The 25,723-nt window shown below is 48.9% G+C and overlaps 1 long non-coding RNA gene across 1 annotated transcript; it reads right to left on the reverse strand.

The window, feature by feature from the left end:
- Positions 1-1,915: 1,915 nt before the first annotated feature.
- Positions 1,916-24,445, reverse strand: LOC140916144 (uncharacterized). The gene is made up of 2 exons (XR_012160439.1): positions 24,276-24,445; positions 1,916-2,251 (listed from the first exon to the last, which is right to left on the reverse strand). It is a non-coding gene; the product is annotated as an uncharacterized lncRNA (long non-coding RNA).
- Positions 24,446-25,723: the final 1,278 nt, after the last annotated feature.

Raw genomic sequence — 25,723 nt, forward strand, 5'->3', positions numbered from 1 at the left:
TGAGTTACTACGGAGAATTCTTTCCCAGGTGTCTGGCTGGTGGGTCTTACCTATGTGCTCAGAGTCTAACTGATCGCCGTATTTGGGGTTGGGAAGGAATTTTCCCCTGGGTCAGATTGGCAGAGACCCGAGCGGGGGTTCGCTTTCTTCAAGTGATGGTCCCTATTGTATTCCATTGTATGTTACACGTGTCCGAAGCTGGAGTATTTGAAAGTAGTAGAGTCCATTGGTTTGTGCATGCGCCCTTGCCTCACCTCATGGTTTCATCAGAGGTGGTAAAGAGCTGGGCGGACTGACTTTGTCTCCAGTTCCTTCTCATTGCTGCATGGTCAGAGTGAGAGCTACTAGTGTTCTCTCAAGTATGATGCACCTTCAAACATTTAGAATTGTATATAGTTAGTTTTTCTTGAAGTGTTTTCTGTTTTTACTGTTATAATGTAGTTTTAGCTTTTAGTAGTATTTGTAGTAGAACTGAGACTTCGGGGGAATCTGTTTACGGATTACCTGTTCCCCTCACCCCCCTCCACCTCAGTACCTGTGGGTGGGTACCAGGCTATGCCAAAGACACCAAGATTTAAAATCTGCCTGCCCTCATTCCTTCTTGATCAGTTATGAACATCAATGCTGCCTCTACTGGTTGGGAGAAGCCCCCATTTCATCCAGGTGCAGTATCTGCAACTCCTTACCAAGCTTTACCCAAAAAGGCTGCATGGAAGTCACCATGAGGCCTCATTCGGACCCAGGTCAGGGAGCTTCTCCCTCCACACCCCTGCACATCAGCCTGAGACAGCCAGTGCAACCTCCTGCTATGGAGATTTGAGTTTTCATCCTCAGAGGATTCCAATGGAGTACAAGGACCTCCCATTCTCTACTGCCACTATGAGTACCCCAAAAGACCACCGGCATCATGTCAGTACCCTCTTCTACAACAGCAGAGGAGCCAATGGTTTACCACACAATAGGGCCCTCTGCAGCACCCACCAGCTCTCTCTCCTCGAGTCACTGTGCCCACGACTCCTGGCGGGGATCGCCAGCTCCACGTCATCGCGGATCTAGACGTCGCAGCGTCTTGAGAAGTAGTAGCACGAGGCAGCACCATTCCTCGACGTCAGAGTCCCGGTCCCCGTGGCAGACGTCGTTCTCGGCAACATTGATTGTACCGCTCCCATGGTACTGATAGGTCATTGGTAACCCTGACCTCGTCCCACATGTGGCCCCCTATGTCCCAGCCCAGCCAACCTGACCGGCTAGTGCTGCCGGTGTCACAGCACGGTCAGTGGCAAGGGCCCCCATAGCAGGGCCAGTGGTGACAGTGGATCCCCTAGCCCCCGGTGCATGCTCAGCCAGAGGCTCATTCAGTAGCAGGGGCGTCGGAGGCTCCCTCTGCCTCACTATCCAGGGCTCCAAGGGATAGATCGATGGGTCATGGATCCTCAGCACCACACGCGGAGTCCGACCAAGGGGTGGATCCCGTGGCGCCGGCTGATGTGCAGAGCTCTGTACCAGCCTCCTCCCACGCGCCGGATGACAAGTTTGCAGCCCCACCCCCCTCCGCACCACAGGAGGACTTCAGGGCTCACCAGGAGCTACTGAAGCGAGTAGCATTGACCCTCCAACTCCAAGCTGAGGAGATTGAGGGACCCTCAGACTCGCTCTTCAATGTCCTCTCCTCTTCAGTTCTGGGCAGAGAGGCCCTACCGCTGCACGAAGGGGTGGCTAACATTTCCAATGCCTTCTGGCAAACGCCGGCCTCCCTTGCGCCAATGTCGAAGGCAGAGCGCAAATATTTTGTGCCCACGAAAGGGCACAAGTATCTCTCTACCCATCTGGCCCCCTACTCTCTAGTGGTGGAGTCTGTAAATCATAGGGAGAGACAGGATCCACACCCAAGAATAAGGACTCTAGAAGGCTGGACTCATTTGGTAGGAAGCTTTATTTGTTGTCCAGTTTCCAGCTCTGGGTGGCCAACCACCAAGCCCTCCTTAGCTGTTATGAGTTTAACTTCTGGAGGTCACTGCCCAAATTCGAACCCTCCCTTCTGGAGCGTGAAAGGAAGGAATTCAAGGTGCTTGTGGAGGAGGGTGCCGCTGCTGCGAAGGCTGCTCTGCAGGCAGCTTCGGATGCAGCTGACACAGCTGCTCGGTCCATGGCCTCGGTGGTGTCCATGCACAGAGCGTCTTGGCTACTGCTGTCTGGGCTGTCCACGGAGGCACAGTCTGTGATGCAGGATCTTCCCTTCGATGGCAAGGACCTGTTTGTGGAACAAACAGATGTGAAACTTCATGGCATGAAGGAATCACATACTACCCTGTAAACCCTTGGGCTTTACGTCCCGCCTGCCAAGGACAAGCCTAAGCTGCAGGCTCCCGCCCCAGCTCCTCAGCCAAGATATGAGCCCGCCTATAAGAGGTCCAAGACCCAAAAGAGGCAACCTAAGAGGCAGTCTCGCTCTGCCCCTCAGCCTGGGCCCTCGAGGGGCAAGCAGCAGGGCAAGAGACATTTTTGACTGGTTGCAGGAGGGTACCTGGGTGCCTCCCGAGAGGACCCTCCTACCAAAAAGTTTGCCTTCAGCAACCATTTGTGCGCATTCCTTGCGGAATGGTCCTGAATAACATCAGACCATTGGGTACTCAACACCATTTCCCAGGGCTACAATCTACAGTTTGTCTCACCCCTGCCCTCCCACCCTCCTCCCTGGGACGACATGGGGGACCCATCACATGTACCCCTGTGAGCAGGAAGTGGGTCAGCTCCTCAGCTTGGGAGCTGTGGAGAAAGTTCCAAGGGAGTTCTGGGGAAAAGGGTTTTACTCCCATTATTTCCTTATCCCAAAGGCGAAAGGGAGGCTCAGGCCTGTCCTGGATTTGCGAGACCTCAATCGGTTCATGGTCAAATGCCAGATCTGCACGGTGTCTCTGGCATGTATCATACCCTCTCTGGACCCTGGCGATTGGTATGCGGCCTTGGAGCTTCAGGATGCATACTTCCATATCCATATATTCGAGGGGCACAGATGCTTCCTTCGTTGCTTGGTGGGACAGGACCACTACCAGTTTACGGTTCTCCCATTTGGCCTGTCCACCGCGCCCAGAGTATGCACAAAGTGTATGGCGGTTGTGGTGGCCTATCTTGGATGCTGAGGGGTCCGGATATTTCCCTACCTCAATGACTGGTTGCTCAAGGGCAGCTCCCGGTCTCGGGTACAGGACCATGTGGAGCTGCTTTTGGCTGTGTGTGCCAACCTAGGCGTCCTAGTAAACGAGGCCAATACCCTTGTGGTGCAAGCAACAACTGAATGGTCCAGACCCCAGCCCCTGCACTACACCCCCGCTGATAAGGAGGGCAAACAATTGGACTTTCTGGGAAGCCAGGTCTGCTCATCAGCTAGCCTCTAGTTCCAAATTTCGAACTATCAAGCCTTGTTGGCTAAATATGAATTCCTCAACTATGGCAAACTGGAGGACTTTACTGAAAAGCTGTCTCAGCAAGATCGACCCCGGTTCCAGTCTATCCTGGATGAAGGGAAACTTGTGGCATGATCAGCGCTTCAATCTGCTGTAGACATGGCAGATACCTCATTGTGCTCAATGGCTGTGGGCATTGTCATGCAGAAGGAATCGTGTCTTCATTCATTTGGTTTCCCCATAGAGGTGCAAAAATCACTCCCTTTCAGTGAATTGCATCTATTTAACCAGAAAACTGATGATTCACTCCATACCCTGAAGGATTCAAAAGCCACACTTTGATCTCTGGGCATCTGTACACCTGTACCCAAACAGAAATTCTACTGCCCACTACCAACACAGTGGTTCAGGACTACCCAGTTTTTCCACCAAAGACTGAACGAACCACTGCACAAGTGCCAGAAGACCCAATACCCTCCAGGCCCGCCTTCACAGCCTACATCACCACACACATGCAACCCTCTCAGAAAAGCTATTTCTGAGTACCACTACAGAGCTGTCAACCAGTGAGCCTACTGTAATACAACCACCCCATCCCTTTTAGCATTCATTCTACCAGCTTAGAGAGCAATAGCAACAGACAAGCAGGTGCTAGATGTCATCCGTTATGACTATCCAATCAAATTCATGACACTACCTCACCCACATCCCTACTTCTCAGGGACCATTCTCACTAGAGCATCCTTGCCCTAGAGATAGATTCAGTACTACAAAGGGAGTGATAGTCCTCCAAACGATCAAGGGACAGGGTTCTATTCAACTTACTTCCTGATACCCAAAAAGAAAGGCGGTTGGAGACCAGTCGTGGATCTCTCTCCCCTCCATTGCTTCATTCACAAACCCAAGTTTGGTATGGTCACTTGAGCAGCCATCATACTGTCGCTAGAAAAAGGTATGTGGTTTATGGCTCTCGATATGCAGGACACCTATTTTTACATCAACCCACAGATGACTCCTGAGCTTCCTGGTAGGCCTTCAGCACTTTCAATACAGGATCCTACCATCTGGACTCACCACTGCTTCCAGGGTCTTCACCAAAGTTTTCTCTGTTGTAGAAGCCCACCTCAGGCATTATGGGGTCCTTATATTCCCCTGTCTCAATGACTGGCTACTAGAAGCGTGATCCAGAGATGCAGATCTCATCTCAACCACCATGTTGCTCAGATTCCTTTCCTCCATAGGAGTCAGGGTAAATGTCGAAAAATCAGCTTGGGTTCCCACACAGTCCCTAGAGTTCAGAGGGACCTCCATCAATTCAGTCACAGCACGAGCTTACGTACCAAGGGACAGATTCCAGACTCGGCAAGAACTCATCCCCTGAATAGTCTACAGTCCATCTGTCCCAGTCAGGACTTGCCTATCCATCCTTGGCCACATGGCAGCCTGCATATACGTCACTGCCTGTGCTCAGCTCTCCATTGCTCACCTACAGATGTGGCTTCAGAGAGTTTACTCACCCATGTGGCATACCATAGATCTTACGTTGATAGTCCCCCACATTGGTAAACTCTTTCCACTGTTGGTGGACAGACTTGCGACAGGTCTGGGTAGGGATCCTCTTCCTCCCATCCTCCCTGGACAGGGAAGTCATCAGAGACGCATCCCTTGCAGGATGGGGAGCACACATGTGAGACCACATGACGCAAAGGACACAGACCCCTCAGGAATCCAGGATGCACATAAACATTCTGGAACTCCGGATGGTACGGAGAATGTGTCAAGCATTTCTCACATCCATTCGCTGCCATTATGTTCTCATCATGTCAGACAACAACACCATCATTTATTACATTGACAAACAGAAGGGCACAAGGTCAACTGCTGTGTGTGCAGAGGCCAGTCAATCTATGGGATTGGTACATCACCCACAAGATCCTGTTTTTGGCAGCTTTATATTCCAGGGACTCAGAAGTTGATTGCAGGTGTTCTCACTAGAAGATTCATGGCTGATCACAAGTAGGAATTCCATGACACTTTAGTAAATGACATCTTCAACCAATGGGGGACTCTGAGCAGAGACCTCTTTGCCTCCCATGCCAACAACAAATGCAGCACATACTGCTCTGGGGGGTGCGGAGGAGCAGGGGTGTGTCGGTATCCACTCTCAAGGTGACGTTCTCATACTCCGCTGGTCAGACCAGATCAACTATGCCTTCTCCCCCGCCCCCCTTCCCCAACCACCACCTTTCCTGCCATGTGTACTCCACAAGATCAGGCGGGAGAGAGCCATTATTATTCTGATCGCCCCATTCTAGCCAAGACAGTTCTAGTTTCCCAACCTTCTCTGCATGTCAGCCTATCCCTCACTTCCCCTACCTGCTTTCCCCAAGCTGCTAATGCAACACAACAGCAGGATCAGACACACCAATCTGCAGACATGTCACTTCAGAGCATGGTACTTGGATGGGCAGCTTCTCTAGAATGGGAGTGTTAATCAGAAGTGCAAGACATCCTCTTGAGCAGCAGAAAAGAGTCCACTAGGTGTTCCTACTGGGCCAAGTGGAAACGTGTCACCTCCTGGGACCAACAGAAAGGGCTTTTCCCACAGGAAGTAGAGATTCCCCTTCTTTTCAATTATCTCCTGTCCTGGAAGACATTGGGGCTTGCCCTCAACTCTCTCAAGGTCCTCATAGTGGCAGTCAGTGCCTTACACCCCCCCATGGAAGGACACTCTGTATTTACACTTCTGTTGACTAATAGGTTTTGGAAAGATTTCCTCAGAACTTTCCCACCCATACAACCTATCGCTCCCCAGTGGGTCCTCAACCTCATTCTAATGGCACTAATGAAATAGCCCTTTGAATCACTGGCTTCGTGCTCTGTCCTTTCTTTTCATAAAAGTTGCATTACTTGTGGCTATCACTTTGGCGAGAAGGGTAGGTGAACTTTGGGGCCATGATGGCGGACCCCCCCTTCAACATTTTCCATAAGGACAAAGTCTCCCTGCACCTACATCCCAATTTTCTACCAAAGGTAATATCCCAGTTTCATCTCAACCAACTCATATATTGAATTGCTTTCTTTTCAAAGTGTCATGCCTCAGCAGAGGAACAACAAGTTCATTCCCTCCACGTCTGCCAGGCCATGGCCTTCTATCTGCAGGGGACAAGACTCATCAGGAAGTCTCCTAGATATTGTTTATTGCAGTAGCTGAGAGAGTTAAGGGGCAAGCAATCTCCACACAGAGAATCTCCAAGTGGATTTTGGGGTGCATTACATTCTGCTATTAGTTGTTGCTACTGCCTGCACCGCTCAGAGTGAGAGCCCATTCCATAAGCGCCCACGCGTGTAGGGCAGCCATGTGGAGTTTGGTACATACTTTTGCAACAGATGACTCATTTGGCACCGCTGTCCTCCCCTCAACTGTTCCATCCTCATCCTTGTATCTTCCTCCAAATTAGGTACTGCTTGTTAATCACCCTCAGTGGAATACAATAAGGGCCATCACTCAAAGAAGAAGAGGTTACTTAGCTGTAACTGGAGGTTCTTCAGAATGTGTGGTCACTGTCTATATTCAACTTTGTACCCTCCTTCCCCTTTGCTGCGGATCTATTCAGTTGGTGATGGAGAAGGAACTGGAGACGTGGTCAGTCTGCCCTGCCCTTTATCACCTCGGATGAAAGCATGAGGCGAGGCTGCATGTGCGGACCAACGGACACTACTACTTTCAAATTCTCTGGCTCCAGAAGCATGGCATGCATGCATAAACCCTCAATAGAACCACGCATCTCAAAGAACCTCCAGTTACAGGCAAGTAACCTTCTCTTCTGCTGCAGCATGGGGCCTGGGTCACTTTCATGTTTAAATTAGTGTAAATGGTGGATTCTCTGTAACTTGAAGTCTTTAAATTATGATTTGAGGAATTCAGTAACTCAGCCAGAGGTTAGGGGTGGGTGGGTGAGGTTCTGTGACCTGCAATGTGCAGGTGGTCAGACTAGATGATCATGATGGTCCCTTCTGACCTTAACCACACACACGCGCACGTCTTCCCACCTCTGACTGGAGGCCTTGTATTTAGCTGTGATACTTTGAGTGAGTTTCCAAGACCTGAAGAAGAGCTCTGTGTAAGCTTGAAAGCTTGTGTGTCTCACCAACAGAACGTGGTCCAATAAAAATTACCACCTCACCCACCTTGTCTCTCAACAACATTTCCAAACACCATGAGATGAGATTTTCTGGCATGAGTTTATTTTCCTTCAGAACTAGCAGAAGGAAGTGAAGGAAGAACCTTCTAATGTGTTCATGAACAGTACTCATAACAAATCGTGCTGGTTCGCATTTCAGATCTGTTTACGGTTTAAACGGTTCCAAAAGGTTAGTCTTTCTTGCCATCCATGAAGTATATAGAATTGTACTGTAAATTTGCAGAAATTTTTTTCACTAGTAAATTAAATCCCAGCTAGAGGAGTACTATAAACCTACATAATCTGTTTCACCTCCCTCTCCAGTGGATTATGATTTAACACTTAAGCTTGATGAACATGGGGGCACCAAAATAAACCTGCCTCTATTTCTAGTGAGCAGTAAGAATCTTGAGTGGATATATTGGATAATCAATTTTTTTCCTAAAAAGGAAAAATATTTGGATTGGCTTCTCTGATAGCTATTGGGCTTACTTTCAGTGATTTCCCTAAATGATAGTTAAGGCACAGCTGTTCCCTGTGTTCATTACAGAATAGCCATATCAAGAAAAGACCCAACTGGAGCCAAGAGGAATACATAAGTTTGTCAAACTCAGTTGGAGAGAATTTTCTTATGCACTCTGATAGCACTACATTCCTTACCTTGGTTGGTGGGATCTGTTTCTCATATCTTTCAACTGTTGAGTTGCCTGTATGCAATATATATACTACTTAGGCATCATCTAGAGGCTAGCTGAAGAAAACTGTTTTGGTTATACTTCTCTTTGCTGAGATTTTTAGAAACCTCTACAAAACCACTTAATTCTGTGATTTAGTCTGCCCTAGAAAGGCGGAGTCAACATGCTTGTCACGTCACGGAAGTGTGAAGGCATTTGTATATCAAATCTAATTCCCTGCCTAAAACCAAAATAGTGCCAGATCCCAAATGAAAGCTCTTTTCTCTAAATGGTGAAAGTGGACTCATTTCAAAATGAATCTGGGCCCACCTGATGTGACTGGCAGGTCTTACAGCTTCTATAAATATTGCATCATACATCACACAAGTCACCTGAGCACAATTTCCCCTTAGGAGTCATTGATGGGTACATAAGTGGATTTTAAAAAGTGTTGTTTTCTGTTTATCCATGCAGTCTATTTCCTCCCAACTGGTGGAAACAAGCCAAATTTAATTTTCTGACAATTACTATCTAGATATTTCCTGCTCAAGACTTTGAACTGCATGGGGGAAAGGTACAACACTAAATTTGGACACTGAAATGTAGAAATAAGGTGATATACAAACATCATCACAGTAAATCATAAGATGAATAGATTCATTTAAATGATGGGAAAGGTGGTTGGTTGGTAAACTATGAATGGGGGCACTGCTTGTGTACAGCACAGTGGGAAAAGCCATTTAATTCTTGCAAGTCGGTACTATTTTAGCTGAAAATAGCTGCAGTCATAAAAAGAAAAAATACCAAAACAATTTTTATATCCTTTTCTCCAAAAGAAATTGCAAATTCCTTCATATTGTAATTCAGACTGTGCAATGTTTGCTTTCCCCAGAAATCAACATTTTTTGAGGTGATTAATTTTATTCTGTCTCTTCTATGTACCTTTTTGTAGTGTACATTCTAAAACAAGATGTCCTGGTTACCATGGTGACACTGACATTTTTTCCCATGGCTTTCATTAAAATGGTAAATTCAAAAGAAGAGAGATGTAGCAATGACTGACACTCTATATTGATGTTTCCTTCCACCTCGGGGTAAACCTTCTCTAAGGGACCAACTGTAAGACTTTTTAATTAGATATTCAGCTTTCTTAGCAAAACAAACACTTCCATTGTTGCCCAGATGTAACTGGTTGGTTGCAGTTAATTCAGTGGCTTAATCATTTAATTAGAAACATTTCTAATTACATTTCTTGTCTAATGCTGTTTATAATTAGACTGATTCTATGATTTAAATACACAAGCAATAAATATCAAGACATTTCAGCTGTGACCTCTTCAGAATCTAAAAATCCCTGTACAAATTTAGTAGAGGGCCACATTGTCTCACCTTTTTTTTCTTTGTTTGTAATCTAATTAGTTCACTTCCCTGCCCAAGAACCAAGCAATATAGAATTAAGCATAATTTTTATAATATGTTTACAAAACTAATCATTGCCAGGTCAAATAAAGGCCAAAACAAAGACAAGACAGGGAACAGATCTGAATGAAATTTATGGTGAGTGTAATATGTCACTGTAAATAAATATTAGTAGTACTGACAACCAAGCTCTCAGCAGAATCTGAACATGATTTAGTCCCCTGCAAACACTTAGGCCTTTGTATAGTCACATGCATGAGTGCTTACAGGTTTGGAGTCTTAATTTAGTAATAGTTAATGCTTCATCTCTGTTTACAGTGTTCTGGTTAGAAATGAAGAATGCTTTGATGCCAAAACTACCATTTTTCTGGGACTATTGAGGAAGTGTCAGGAACCCTAGCTAAGATAAATAATAGATCAGTGCAATTTTTCAGAGCAAATAACTAATAAAGCTTGTCTTTGAAAACGATGTATTAGACTGTCAGATTTCACTGAGATTTGTGAATGGGATTTTTTTTCCCAGCTTGAACTGTTTGATCATCTTTCCTGCACTAGAAATAATGTATCACACCTACTACTTATTGAGAGGCTGCATGCAAAATGTTCAATTGTAAATGACTGATTTCACTAGGCATCCTACCGCATATCTGTCCTTCAAAGTTGTATTTGGTCCCAGAAAATGTTCCACATCACAACACTGCCATTACTATGTCAGAGTGAAAAGTATACAGAATGGCAGAATTAAATACTTTTTTAAAAAACACTTCTTTGGGAACAAAATGAAAACCTTCCCACAAATACAAGTGTGACCATAACCACCTGGCCTTTTTAGTGTTCCCACAGTCCTGGATGGCAGGCTTCTCTGCAGGAACAGTAAGATTTTTTAGACTGGAACATGAGGGGAAATGGGACCGCACTGGAGGAAACCCTGGTAGTAGAGGAGGCAGAGTCACAGGAACATACCGCAGATCAGGCCCTACAGCTGGCTAGTGGGCCTCCTGGGCCTGTTTTCTGAGGATCTGTTCAGGGATGGGCCCAGGGAACAGCCTGGGGAGGGAGTGGCACAGGAGCTGGAACAGATCAGCAGCTGGGTAAGCAGCAGCCAACATCTTTATTATAATTATGGGGAAAATGGTAGCATAAATGGGAGGGATTTCTGGGTTATGGCCAATAAAATAGTTATGGAGGATATTTGGAATGGGATGGCTTCAGACGGTTGACGGTGGAAGTCATGCCGTTTCCCTGGTCCTCTTCCTTCCGTGGGACCACCATGTAGCCAAGGTGGCTTCCACATGGGGGAAAAAATTAAACATGCAACTAAGTTTCCACTTAAAAAAGAAAATAAGAATTACAGGTTTAGCAAGCATGAGTACGTATTTCTGCATATATTGCTAGGTTTGTAGCTATGTCACGCTGGCAGACTGATACAGTTACACCATTATTAGCATTAGAGCCTTGTCCCAGACAGCATAGATTATAAACCCCCGTGGCTGTATTAAGTGAAAAAGTCCCTTCGGGATGTCTGTACTTGGTCTACTGACCCGGGCCGTCCACAGCATGCTGTCTGAGCTGGAGAGAAGGAAGCAGGAGGAATCGGTCCTGCTGTTAGCAAGCCTCCACATTCTGATTCAGTATCCTGTTAATGTTCATCTGAATTTTCCTCCCCTCATGGCAGGTAGTGCTTGAAACTTTTTCATGCAGGAGAATCAGTGAGATTTCTGGGCAGGATAAACTTCCAGTGGTTGCTCTGTAGTTTAACCGCCCTCTCAACTCCTTGCTATGTTGTTCAGCCAGCAGGTGATGAAAAGATCTCCATTGTATAGATAGAGGGAATTCCGGCACTAGCCTGGAACATTTGCTCCCTCTTCCACTCGGGGACCTCCCGCAGGCTTTCCTGGCCTGAAATAATATTGAAACCAATACTGGGAACAGGTCCCCTGGTCTAAATAGCCTAACCACCCCCCAATCAGTTCCTGGTATATTTAATTAAATCTGAAATTCCTTATTATGTCTTTGGTCTGGGTACATGGCTACAAGGAGCTTCTGAAGATGCCAGTGTGTAAAGATGGAATAAAAGTATCAAACTATAGTATGACGGGGGATTTTTTTCTCTTTCTATGGATGAAAAATAATTTTAAAAGTTGAAGGCCCTGTTGGATCAAGGCAATCATCCAGGACTCTTGAGGAGAGGACCCTCAACCAGCATGGAAAAAGGAAAAGGCTCAGATGACCTGTTGCTTGAGATAGGGCACAGGTCAGAACAATGAACACCTGGAGGAGCAGCAGTGAGGGAGGATAGTGATGCATGCCCAGAGGGAGCAGTGTGAGTGGCTGATGCCCATCCTGATAGGTAGCAGGCTCTAGCTCCTGCACCGTCATTGATGCCCATGGACTCTCCTTCACTTCACCACATCCTGCACCCTGTGCAGCCATTGGACAATCCAAAGATGGGGTTGGCTATGACCCACTCTATGCACTGGAATGGGCAGATGTTCCCCGTTTACTGTATCTCTACACAATGTGTAAAGCTGCAAGTAATGAGAATGGATACACATATAACATCCAGTTCTTCTTTGAGTGATTGCTCATGTCTATTCCACAATTGGTGTGCGTGTTCGCCACGTGCACCGGTGCCAGAAGTTTCTCCCCTAGCAGTACACATGGGGGGAGCGCCCCCCGTGACCTGTGGAGTGGCGCCTTCCTGGCGCAGTATAAGGGGAGCTGCGTGCTCCCCGACCTTCAGTCCCTTCTTGCCGCCAGTGAAGGTGCATCAGAACTACTCTGCTCCAGCTTTGCTGTAGCTCGTCCCCAGAACTGTTTGTTCGTTCAGTGTTAGTACCTGTAATTAGTTAGCTGTTTAGTCAGTCAGTGATTCCGGGCCAGGGCACGCCCCACGCCCCGGGGTTTAAGTCGTGCGGCTCTTGTAGGCGTTCTATGCCAAGAAGTGACCCGCACGCAGACTGTTTGTGCTGTTTGGGAGAAACCTATATCAGCGAAAGGTACAAGATTTGCAAGTTGTTTAAGCCTCGGACCAAAAGAGAAAGGGACATTAGGCTCCGGGACATCCTGATGAAGTCGGCGCTGACCCCAACTCCAGCACACCGCTCCAAACCGGTACCTGGCACGTGGCATTGGTATGTGGCGACCCTCCAGTGCCATCAACCAGTCGGCACTGCCCCCCGTCCACGGGGCACGCCAAAAGGGCCGGGAAGATTCCCTCTTTGCAGCGGCACCGAGGGAAGTCTGGGACAGAGGCTAGGCCCATGTCGGGCAGTCCTCGATCCCCACCGGGGCCCAGGCCTCGGACTCACGTTGAGCGGAGTAGCCCTGCCCCTTTGGAACAGGCCTCTCCGGATATCCAGATGCCATCCATACCTGAAGCCCTCCAGGTGGCCCAGGACGTTATGTCCATGCCGATGTCAGCCCCATGCTCCAGAGTCGCCACAGCCCGGTACCGGGCTTGGTCGAGGGAACATTCCCAACGCCGTTCACCGCCCACCACCCAGCAGAATCCATGTGGATTGCCCTCAATGCCGACCAGACTGTCTGGCTGGGTTCTGGCCGCCTGGGACTCTCGGCACTATTTGTCCTCAAGGAGCGAATATAGACAGGACCGCAGCAGGCGTTGCCAACAGTCCTTGTCTCAGAGGGAGTACTGCAGTTGGTCACGGCTCAGTCATCGACGCCGTTCCCGCTCAGACTCCTGCTCCAAGTCTCCGCCAAGACATCGCAGTCCTGGGCGTTGATCACCGGCTGTCGTGAGTCGCTGTCGTGAGTCTGCCCGTCGAGGCCATTCGTGGAGCAGCTGTTACCGTTGGTACTGGTCCTCCACGTCAAAATCATGGTCCCATGGCCGACGTAGATCCCGGCACTGCCACTCCTCCCACTCCAGAAACAGCAGCAGATCTTACGCTAGCCCGGCCTCCATTTGTTGCCTTCTTTCGATGGGCCAGACCAGCCAACCTGAACAGCCACGCGAGCATCGTGGCTGGCCTAATGGTACCAGTGGGCACCGTAGCCTCCAGCGCAGTCCTGGGTGGGAGCTCGCTTGGTGGCTGGAGCTTCGGAAGCAACGTTGGCCTTCCTCTCCAGACCCCCAAGAAAAGAGTCAGTGGGACGTACGTCCTCTGCACTGTGCCCGGAGTCTGACCAGGTGGTGGACCCTCCGGTGCCAGCCAATACCCAAAGCACCTCACTGGCCTCCTCGCCCTCCCTGCAGGCAGCCTTGGATGCTGCGGAGATGGCCACACGATCCATGGCGTTCGCGGTGTCCATGAGATGGGCGTCATGGCTCCTGCTCTCTGGGCTGGCCAGTGAGGTGCAGTCTTCCATGCAAAAACTCCCATTTGACGGGAAAGCTCTGTTTGTGGCGGAAACAGATACAAGGCTGCATGGCATGAAAGACTCCCACACGACCCTCCAGACTCTGGGCCTGTATGTCCCAGCTCTGGCAAAACCTAAGTTCAAGCCACAGCAGACTCCCGCCCAGGCTGCCCTCCCGAAGTATGAGGCCGCCCATAAGAAGCAGCGGGACTATAAGAGAGGCCTTCAGAGGCAGTCTAGGCCTGCCCCCCAGCCTAGGTCCTCCAAGGGCAAACAGGCGGGGAAAAGGCACTTTTGATGGGATGCTTGGGGGCACCCCGCCAGTCCTTATCCGGGATCCACCCCCAATAAAGCTCCCCTTTGCCAACCGGTTATGTGCTTTGCTCCCGGAATGGTTGTGGCTAAACTCGAACCAATGGGTCCTCAACCATCTCCCAAGGTTACACTCTCCAGTTTACCTCCTCCCCACCCAAACACCCCCCCGTCCCTGTCCCTCTTGGGGGACCCCTCACACAAAACTCTAGCAGGAGGTGGGGCGGCTCCTAGGACTAGGAGAGATAGAGGCAGTGCCCGAGGAGTTCATGGGCAAGGGTATTACTCCCATTATTTCCTTATCCAGAAAGCCAAAGGGGGCTCAGGCCCATCCTGGACCTGCAACATCTGAACCAGTACATGGTGAAACTCAAGTTCCGCATGGTTTCCCTGGCCTCCATCATCCCCTCCCTGGATCCCAGGGACTGGTACGCTGCCCTAGATCTACAGGATGTGTACTTCCACATCCACATATTCAAGGGGCACAGGCGCTTCCTCCATTTCGTGGTGGGACAGAATCACTACCAATCCATGGTTCTCCCATTTGGTCTGTCCACTGCCCTGAGGGTGTTTACAAAATGCATGTCGGCGGTAGCGGCCTACCTCAGACGGCGGGGGGTCCAGATATTTCCCTATCTGGACAATTGGCTTGTCAAGGGCACTTCCCGGTCGCAGATGAGGGATCACATGGCGCTCCTCCTGTCCACGTGCACCGCCTTGGGCCTGTTGGTAAACAACACCAAGTCCATGTTAGTCCCGGCCCAACGCATAGAGTTTATTGGGGCACTCCTGGACGCAGCGTCAGCAAGGGTCTCTCTCCCGCCAGACAGATTTGAGACCCTGAAAGGTCTCATCAACTCGGTCACAAGGTTCCCGGTGACAAGAGCCAGGGTTTACCTGCAGCTTTTGGGTCACATATCGGCGTGCACGTACATGGTCCATCATGCCAGACTCGGGATGAGGCCCTTCCAGCTCTGGTTGGCCTCAAAGTTCTGCCAGGCCACGGACAGGATGGACAAGGTCCTCATCGTGCCGAACTCTGTGATCACCTCCCTACGGTGGTGGTCCACCCCAAACAAAATGCTCCAAGGGGTCCCATTCAGGGACAGGACCCTGTCGTTGGAGCTGGTGTCTGATGTGTTGGGGGGCCCATGTGGGAAACTTTCAGACCCAAGGCCTGTGGTCGGCTCAAGACCTGATGCTACACATAAACGTCAGGGAGCGGTGCGGCTGGTGTGTATGGCCTTCCACTTGCACCTGGAGGGCAAGGTAGTCAGGGTCCTCACGGACAACACGCTCTCGATGTTCTATATCAACAGGCAAGGCAGGACCTGATCCTCTGCCCTCTGCCACGAAGCCCTCAGGCTGTGGGACTTCTGTATAGCCCACGACATTCACCTGAAGGCCTTCCACCTACCGGGCGCCCAGAACAAGAGGACGGATCGCTTGAGCAGGGACTTTTCCTCGCAACATGAGTGGTCCCTCCACCCAGAAGTGGCCCACCGGCTCTTCCGAAGGTGGGGAACTCCCCAGGTGAACCTATTCGCGACTCGGCAGAACCAGCGATACCCCCGGTTCTGCTCTGGTAGGGCCTGGGGCGGGGAGCTATCTCTGATGCTTTTATCCTCTCCTGGTCAGGCCAGCTTCTCTACGCCTTTCCCCTGTGCCCTCTAATCAGCAGGGTCCTGGAGAAGATAAAGACAGATAAGGCCCGGGTCCTCCTGATTGCCCTGCCGTGGCCCAGACAACATTGGTACGGGACTCTCATGGGCCTGGCAATAGCTTGGCCGTTACTGCTCCGCCCGATCTCTCAGGACTAAGGCCGCCTCCTCCATCCCAACCTAGTGGCTCTTCACCTCAAGGCGTGGCTGCTCAGTGGTTAGGTGGAGAGTAAAGGATGTGCTCAGAACAGGTTCAGCACATCCTCCTCGAAAGTAGACGGCCCTCCACTTGCTGCACTTATTTGGCGAAGTGGTCCCGGTTTCCTAGGTGGGCGGCGGACCAGGGTGTCTCCCCTGTGGCCGCCCCGATCCATCTTAATCCTTGATTACCTCCTCCACCTGAGGGCCCAGGGCCTGGCGCCCTCATCAGCCAAGGTGCACTTGACAGCCATATCAGCCTTCCATCTGCCAGTGCAAGGGCACACGGTATTTTCCCATGCTATGACTGGCCAGTTCCTTAAGGGTTTGGACTGTCTTTTTCCGTATTCTAGGCCCCCGGTCCTGCAGTGGGACCTAAACCTGATGTTAGCTCGTCTCATGGGGCCCCCATTTGAACCACTGGCCACGTGTTCCTGGTCTCACCTCTCATGGAAGGTGGCCTTCCTGGTTGCAATCACATCGGCAAGGCGAGTATCAGAGCTCAGGGCCCTGACCTCTGAGCTGCTGTACACAGTCTTCCATAAGGACAAGGTCCAGCTCCGCCCACACCCTGCGTTTCTCCCAAAAGTGGTCTCCGCCTACCACATGGGTCAGGACATTTTTCTACTGGTCCTCTGCCCCAAGTCTCACGCGTCCAGTGAGGAGCACCATCTCCACACGCTCGATGTACTGCAGGCTCTGGCTTTATACCTCGAGTGGACCAAGCCGTTCAGAAAGTCCTCCCAACTGTTCGTCACCTTGGCTGAGAGTGCAAGGGGCAGCCGATTTCCACTCAGCGGCTTTCCAATTGGATCACTTCATGCATCCGGTCCTGTTATGAGCTGGCAGGTGTCCCCCGCCACCCATTGTGAGGGCACACTCGACTCAGGTGCAGGCCTCGTCAGCTGCCTTCATGGCCCACGTCCGCCATCCAGGACATCTGTAGGGCCTCCACATGGTCTTCGGTTCACACGTTCACCTCACACTGTGCGATTGTCCCCCAAACCAGGGATGACGCCGGATTCGGCAGGGCTGTCCTCCATCCTGGCAACTTGTGAACTCCTACCCACTTCCAACAGATATAGCTTGGAATCACCTATTGTGGAATACACATGAGCAATCACTCAAAGAAGAAAAGACAGTTACCTTTTCCGTAACTGGTGTTCTTCGAGATGTGTTGCTCATGTCTATTCCACACCCCACCCTTTTTCCCCTGTCGGAATTGTCTGGCAAGAAGGAACTCAGGGTGGGGGGAACACGCAGCTCCCCTTATACCACACCAGGCAGACGCCACTCCAGGGGTCGTGGGGGGCGCTCCCCCCTACAGGTACTGCTGGGGGGGGAAAACTTCCGGCACCGGTGCACGTGCGAGTACGCACACCTATTCTGGAATAGACATGAGCAACACATCTCGAAGAACACCAGTTACGGATAAGGTAACTGGTTTTTTAGCAATGAGACTCTACAGCTGAGACTTTAGGTAATGGCACAATTCTGCAAGTTTGCACTTTCACTTACTTGTGTACAGGGAGCTGGGATGCCTGCAATGGCTTTCAGAATACTTTTGGTTATGTTAATAAATCGGTTTGCTTTAAAAAAGATAGTCATGAAGTTGTCCAAAGCTTTTAATAAAATATCAAACTCTTACCACATAAAAGCAACAGCAAATAAAAAATAGCAAATAAACTCATATGTCTCTTACAGCCCCACCGGGCACATTTCCTCATGTGTCACCCTCCACTGAAAGGATATGGGAACACAAGGAATCCCTTGTATTTCCCTTGCTTGCCTGGACCAGTCTCAGTAATGACAAAGCTCTTTCAGGTTACCTATACTAGATCAGCAAACCAATGGTGTCCGGCCTAATCCATGTGAAAATTCTTACCCTTATCCTCAGAGATGATGTGGAGAGTGCAGCATGCCACAATAATACAGATGGCATTGGACACAGTGGCATCCAGTTTTGCAGGTAGTCCCATCTTGCCTTCAAATGCGCACACCACCACATCCTGTAACTGCTAAGCGGCTTCTATCAGGTCAGCTGTGTAGCCAGACTATAGTTTCATGAGCTATGGCTGTAAAGGGTAAGCATGGGCACAGACCCTCACCCCCAATGATAACCATGTTATTCGGAGGGAATATAGTTCCTGCTTGTCCAAACAGGAACCACCAGAGCTCAGCATGCTGCCATCATGCAACTTGCTGGTACATGCTTGCACTGGTGTTTATGAATCTGCCTTTTTGATTGACTAAGGCCTGCAGAATGTATGCATAATAACCTTTGCAGTTTTCACTTTCCTGTGCCCTTCGTGGCAGTACCATGAATGCCATTGCTGGCCCAGCAGAGTTTGGGGGAAGCCAATTATCTCAAAGCCAGCTATTATTTCTGGCACCTTGTTTATATCCACCACCCACTGGTAAACCATAGCATCAATTGCTGCTATCACAGCACCATTTGTGTGTCTGGGAGTATGCTCTTCATACGGCTCCATGAAGTTGGCCTTCCTCTGGAGTGCTGGGCCTGCTGCTGTTCATCCCAAGTTTGCATGATGATGTGATCCCACCATGGTACTAGCTATCTAGCACTAGTCTACATATGATTACAGCATGCAACAGGTATATCTCCACTCTGCCATGAGTGAACTCCCTTCCAAGACCTGCCCCTGCCTTCTGAGGGTCAGACACTGCTGGTGAAATGCTATCCACAGTCCATCTGTATATAGTGGTCACAAGCAGGAACAGCTCATCAACCTGTGCTCTAGCTATGGCTTGGCATGGGCTGGAATGGCCAGAAGCAGGGAGCGTGCCAAGCTGGGTGTGCCACAGCCAAATGCATTAGTGGGCTAAGAACACTTCTGCGTAGGGGCCTGGGAAGGATGGGCAAGTTCTCCCACAATATACTGCAAACCACTTTCCAGAAGAGCCCAGGTTAGTGAAGTACTAAGAACCCTGGGATATGCTCAAAGCAATCCTAGTGCCAAACCAGTCTAACATCAATACCAGTGTGCACACAGCTAGATGAGTCTGACTTGGATGCAGCTGTGCAATACCAATCCCACATGTGAGCATCCATAAGCACAGTTTTGCATGCAAAGGGACCCAGCCAATTGTACACTGCAGCATATACATACCTTATGTCTGAACAGCACATAGAACAATGAGGTCCAGTGGATAGGGCACTGGATTGGAAGTGACAAGTCAAGGGCTCTAATTCCTGTCTCTGCTATGGACCAGCTCTGTAACCTTGGATAAGTAATTTCAGGGTAAGTGAAACAGGGATAGGGAGGACAAGGTAACAATAACACAAGCATGTGTTCGTGTATGTTAGCTATGCACACAGTGTAACTTACTGCCAGTGGAACCATTTTTATAAGAGTGTTCTGTAGGTACAACAAAAGAGCAGAGACTCTTCCAGAGGCACTTGAAGAGGACAAGGTAGTGAGTGGATTTATGATTTTTTGGTAGGAGTTACCGTATGTAAGGGTCAGTACAGGGGAGAATTCCAGAAGTGAATGAATTGGCCATGAGGGCAAGGAATGTTGGAGTAGCAAAAATACAATCAGCAGCAGAATAGGTAATCAGTAATGTAAGTCTGCACTAGATCTGAGTAGTTGAATCCATGTGCCCACATACCACTTTATTACAGGACTGGGGCTTTATTCAGTTTCCCCTGTGTCCTACTCAGCACCAGGAAGAGAAAAACCATTGTTAAAAATAGTAAAGTATGATTGCAAGCCACAAAAGCCGGCAGGTTGACTCAGGAGGCTGATATGACTTAACTAATTTTTGGAAAAAAAAAAAAAAAATCTAGATTAAGTTGGCAATGTCCCTCTCAGCAAAAGCTTTGTTTAACTTTCCACCTCATAAATAGCTTCTAGTGCCAAGGCCTACAAATAACTTAACTGATTATGATGTAAATGGTATCAACTGCTACAATTAAAATTACATAAAGATTTTCATTCCAATCTTACTCAGAACCTTCCTCAACTGTCACCCATCACTCTGAAATTTTCCAGACCCCAATGGGTGTGTTACGTTTTTGGAAGTTTAAACCAAAGTTCAAGAATGAGGAGAGTGAAACTCAAAATAGCTGAAAGTAAAATAATAACAATACACTAGTTTCAAATATTTTAAACTGTTACACTGATATTTTAGTTTTGTAATGTACAATCCAAGCTCCAGCTATATTGTAATCTTAAATGACAATATGTATACTATGGTGAGCTAAACAGAATGTCTGACTGCCTTCAGCTTTGAATACTGCTTTTGTGGTTTGAGTCACCAAAAGATCTAGATGAAATCATTTCCTTGTAATTCACTGCATTCCAGACATTATTCTCTAGTCACCTGATTCTGAAACCTTTACTCTTGCCATTTGTGCAATTGATTTAAATGGGAATAGTCTCATGAGTAAGAATTTCAGACTTGGGACCTCATGTATTTATGAAATGGAGCAAAGCTGTTCTGTGCTGAATTATAACAGACATTCTAAATGTTTGTGAAAAAAATATATTCAGTCCTTTCTCTTAGTCTTAGAAAGGAGCAAAACATTTTTATTACTATCTTTTAGATTGCTAACATACATTAAACTTGCAGGAGTATATATGGAACGAAAGTGATGACTTACTGCATATATTTTAGTATAGCAACTTATTTTTGCATAAAAGCACTTTGTAATAGAGACCCACATTAAAGATTTATGTTAAGCAAAAGAGCCACTAAATGCATTTATATAATTTATTTTTAAATTAAAAAGTTACCCCTATAAAATAAAACAGCTGGATAGAGAACTACAGATGAGGAAATATCCTTTATTAGACTCACTCCTCCCATTCATGGCACACAAGGAAGATTTCAGGGATAGCTGGCAGTCATAGTAGCTCCCGGAAGCACAAGTAAGGAAAATGTTCATGCAGTCCAGGGGCAACAGCAAGCATGGATGGGAAGCAAAGCAGAGGACATGAAACTAAGATAAGATGGGAGGTGAGAATTTGGCTCTTAATAGCACAGGCATTTGTTAAACAAAAATACGTTCCCTTTCAGCTTTAATTTTTGAATAGGCTTCCCTGTGATTTTTGGTGTGTTCAGTCAAAAGGAAATGTAGTTTTCTTAGTCATTTTCTTTTCTCAGTGTCTGTTTTCTGTGGTTTCAGCTTTTCTAAAGGACACCGTTCTGGCACTTATTTAAGTCTAACAGCTTTTACAAAATCTTTACACCTTCCCATACAATAAAAAAAGTTATGTCTGTAAAGGATTGTATCTACCATAAAGGTTACTGAGTCTAAACATCATTTATAGACCCTCAGTGACCTCATGTGCGAGGGTGTTCCATTGTTTAATTGCTGTTACAATAAGGACATGTTTCTCTCTTATCTCAAGTAAACTCTCTCTTCTTTAGTCTGAAGTCATTCTTTCCTGTAAACTCTTCATTGAACTGTTTTTCTTCCCAATAATGTCAACCTGTTACATAATTGTTTCATTACATTGTAAAATACACACAAAAGCAAATATTCTTCCAAGAGGGATTTTTTCCCTCCAAAAAATTAACTACTTAAATTTCAATATTAAGTAGTTAGATATTTCCTAAAGTTGGCTGTGGTGTGGTATTTTGAAAAATCAACTTTTTGGCATTTGATTTTACATTTTGGCACTAATTTTGAAAGTAAGCCACTGAGTTACTAAATTGAGCTGTTGCCCTGCCAATACATTGCATAACATTTTGTTACTAATTATTGTGAAAGGGCAGGATTCTAAAGCACCAAAGCATTCTAGAAAGTGATAGCTGAATTCTCATGGCAACTTTCTGGTTGCTTCCTGGATACCGTTGGGTCTAAATATGAGAGTTGGCAGGAAATGGGAAGATTGTTGAGGTTTTGCCTTAACCAGAGAAAGGGCTGAAGATCTGTCTTCTGCTCAACAAACCCCAGTGAGGGAAACTGGAGATTGCTGATCCCAAACTCAGACCTCCCACTGAAGTGAATTTAGTACGAAGGGATATTGGCTCCATAAATACTACGACCTCAAGTTAATGGAGATACTGTAAGTGCTGTTCAGAAGGATTGTTTGTCTTCAGAGTACATCTAATTAGCATCAATATTAAATCTGTAGTTGGGGAGGAACTCTGAACAGAAAATTTGGCATGACCTCCATAAAAAGTTGGAAAAGGAAAGGTCCATAGCTGTTGGGAATAATAGTTGGGGATTGGCAGTTAGCTCTTGCTGGCTAAGAGCTTCTCTTAGGAAAAGGAGTCTTCTTAGGAAGAACCAGAGTTATTTAGATCAACGGTTCCCAAACTTGTTCTGCGCTTATGCAGGGAAAGCCACTGGCAGGCCGGGCCACTTTGTTTACCTGCCGCGTCCGCAGGTTCAGCCCATCGCGGCTCCCAGTGGCCACAGTTCCCTGTTCCAGGCCAATGGGAGCTGCTGAAAGCGGCCCAGAGAGGCAGGGACTTAACCAGCTGGCAGCAGCAAGTGGTGTAGGGATATGAATTACTCTTTTTAGAGCCCAGCAGCTATCAGCTCTGTCCCTCTTACCTGCCCAATGATACAGATTTACTCTCCTTTAAACCCCTCTTTTTTATTTGACCTCTGTACAAAAACATAAGACTCTTACCATTTTAAAAACAGGTATTTTGTTTGGAGAGGTGGTTTGGGCAGTATGTATCACAGGAACCCCGTGCGTGCCTGATCTCTAATTTACACCATAAACTCTACTGACATATTAATTTTCAAGCTGCTATAATTACTTATCTGGATTTTAGATGTTTGAAAATTTGAGTGGAAATCCTGTAGCATCCTTAACTACGGAGTTCCTACTGCATAATCATCCACACACTTGTTAATTCCTAGGTTGGATTTCTGCACTATAATCAACCTGGGATTAACCATGAAGGCTAAGTAGAAGCTTCTGGTAGTGCAGAGGACAGCTTTCACAGAAAGGTGGGCTGATATTAGTAACATACTACACTTATCTGTATTCTTTACAAGCTAAATTTAAGGTTCCGCTAACCCTTTATAAATCCCTAAATATGTGAAAAGTAATTAATTGCAACTATGGAGGAGGAAGAGATCAATAAAAGATATATCAGATCTGCCTAAAGACAGACAGCAGCCTGGAGTGAAAACAGAACAGCTATAGTCAGACAGCTGATTGAAAAGGTCTCGGAAAAAAGGTAGGCAATATCAGTTTGGATAAAACATGAAGGAAGGGGCCGGTGCCTGTGACAGGTCAGGCTGCATAAACTCTGTTCCTGGTAGGTAGCGATAAAGTTAACCTTCTTGTCCTAGAAAAGGCCACAAATAAAGACGATATTGTTATGCTGGGAACATGTTTAATGGCTGCCCTCAAGTGAGTCTTTCATCTACAATCACAAAGCTGGTTAAAGCAAAGCACCCGTCTTCCAGGCTCCATAGAAGGAGCAATTAAGCTTTTTTATCGTGACATAGTTGGAAATAAAAGCTGCCACTGCCCAAAGCAATGGGCCATATGGCAATGCTTGAGCAGAAGCTAACCGCTGTGGGATGATGTGTTACCTGATTGCAAATGCAGAAGCTAGGGGAGCACAAGCTAAGTGCGTGTAAAGAAAGCCAGCAGACAGCGCCAGAAACATGTGACATGAGCATGATCCCGTGAAGGAGCAGAGACACAAAATTCCTTGAGCAGAGAACTGACTGGCTTGGGGATTGGGTCAGCAAGGAAACTGCCTTACTCATTACTACAACATCCAGGGAAACAGAACTCTCTGCACATCCTTTGTAAATCAACAGGATTGTGCCAGAAAATACACCTGACTCACCTCATCCATTTCTCTTACTAATGGACACAAACTTGCAAGACCCCAAAAGTTGCTCATGTGCTTAAGCCACAGGGGCACGGGCACCCGTCTAAAAGCCTAGAAGCCCGAGTTGCCTGCCTGGGGAACAGATGGAACCGCTTTCTAGGGCTAGGCCTTGCCGCTCCATTGTCTGCATGCTCTGGAGAGAGGCGGGTTTTCGGTGGGGGCAGGGAACGCACCCGCTCTGCCCCATCCCTCGCACCTCGCGCTTCCACCATCCGCACCTCGCAGGGCCCAAGTCAGGCCCCAGCCCGGCGCTTGACTCACACGCCCTCTGGCCCGGCGCCCGGCGCGTCCGCGTGGGCAGGGCCGGCTCGCGCCCAGCCAGAGACCGTCCCCCTCACACCACTCGGGGAGAACAGTCACCCGGCGGCGCGTCCGGCTCCGCGCGGCAGCGCCGATCCTCACCCCGCGACCGTGGGCGGCGGCTGGCCGCCTCCCCCAGCTACCAGCAGGCGGAGCTGCAGGGAGCGGGTCCCCGCCGCAGCGGGGGGAGGGGAAGGAAGCGGAAGGAGCCGCCGCGCTGAGGGGGGGAGCAGGCGCTGTGTGGAGCCGCCGCTGCCCCCGCCGCTGCCTGGTGCGCGGCACGGAGAGAACGAGCAGGGGAAGCGGCTCCTCTGCCGGCGGGCTCCGTGCGCGCGAGATAGCGGGAGCCAGGTGAGGCCTCGACACAAGGGGAAAGGGGGGACCCGGATGATGCCGAATTCGGCGCCCGCGAGGGGGGGCAGACGGAGGGGCAAATTCCCACGTGACCAGCGCGTGGGGGAGGAGGCTCGCGCGCCCCGTTCGAATCTCGGCAGCTTGGGTCCGGAGCAGCAGGGCAACTCTTGCGCGTGCGCTTCGGCTCCGCCTCCCCCTCCCGTCGCTTGCGTGTACATGTGCGTGTGCGCGCGCCGGGTGCCAGAGCGAGGCGTTTGCTGCGGGACCGGGACACGTGCGCGGCGCCAGCGCCATGTTGATTCCCAGCGCAGCTGTGGGGGAGGGGACAGTATGAGACAAGGAGGAGGGAAAGGGAGTGAGTTCTCGCGAGGCTGTGTGGTTCCCGTGGGAGCTGGCCGGCAGCAGGATGGCGGCGCGGCGCTGGGCTTGCTGGGTAATGGTAACTGGGGTCTGGGGGGCGGGGACCGTGGGACCAGCCTCCTCGCACCCTCCTTGCCTCGGGGCACACGGCGGGCGGGGTTGAGCACCCCAGGGACTCGGACCAGCGCACGCTGGGCCCGTGCGGTAACCGTTGCTGCTCCACAGGAGGCGCCGACCCGATCTCTTTTGCTGACCCCCTGTGGCTCTCCGGCAGTTTCTGTTCCCCCCTGCAGCGCCCCCTGCTGTCTGCCCTCAAGTGCCCCGCCTGTTATCGGCCCCTGCTGTCTGCCTGCCCCATAGCGCCCTCATATTTTCCCATGCAGCCCTGCCTCTTCCCAGCACCTCCCATTGTCCTCAGGCAAACCAGACTTCCTGCACTCTGACCATGCCCTATCCTGTAGCGCTTTGGGCCGCCCTCTGGGCAGCATGCTTAAGCACCCGCAACACATCTCTTATAGCTACAAAGTGCCTAGCACACTGTGGTCACTACTGGAAATCAGAACAAATAATGCTGCTGTTTCCCTGAGTAGAGCTGGCTCCCAGCACTGCTTTATCTGTCCTTTCTGGTGATGACCCCACTTAGTCCTTTATTCCTGCTATTCTATACCTTGCTCCTTGCATGTTTCTGCTGTGAT

Source organism: Lepidochelys kempii, chromosome 8 (genome assembly GCF_965140265.1).
Source record: "Lepidochelys kempii isolate rLepKem1 chromosome 8, rLepKem1.hap2, whole genome shotgun sequence".
In the NCBI taxonomy this organism is placed as follows: Eukaryota; Metazoa; Chordata; order Testudines; family Cheloniidae; genus Lepidochelys; species Lepidochelys kempii.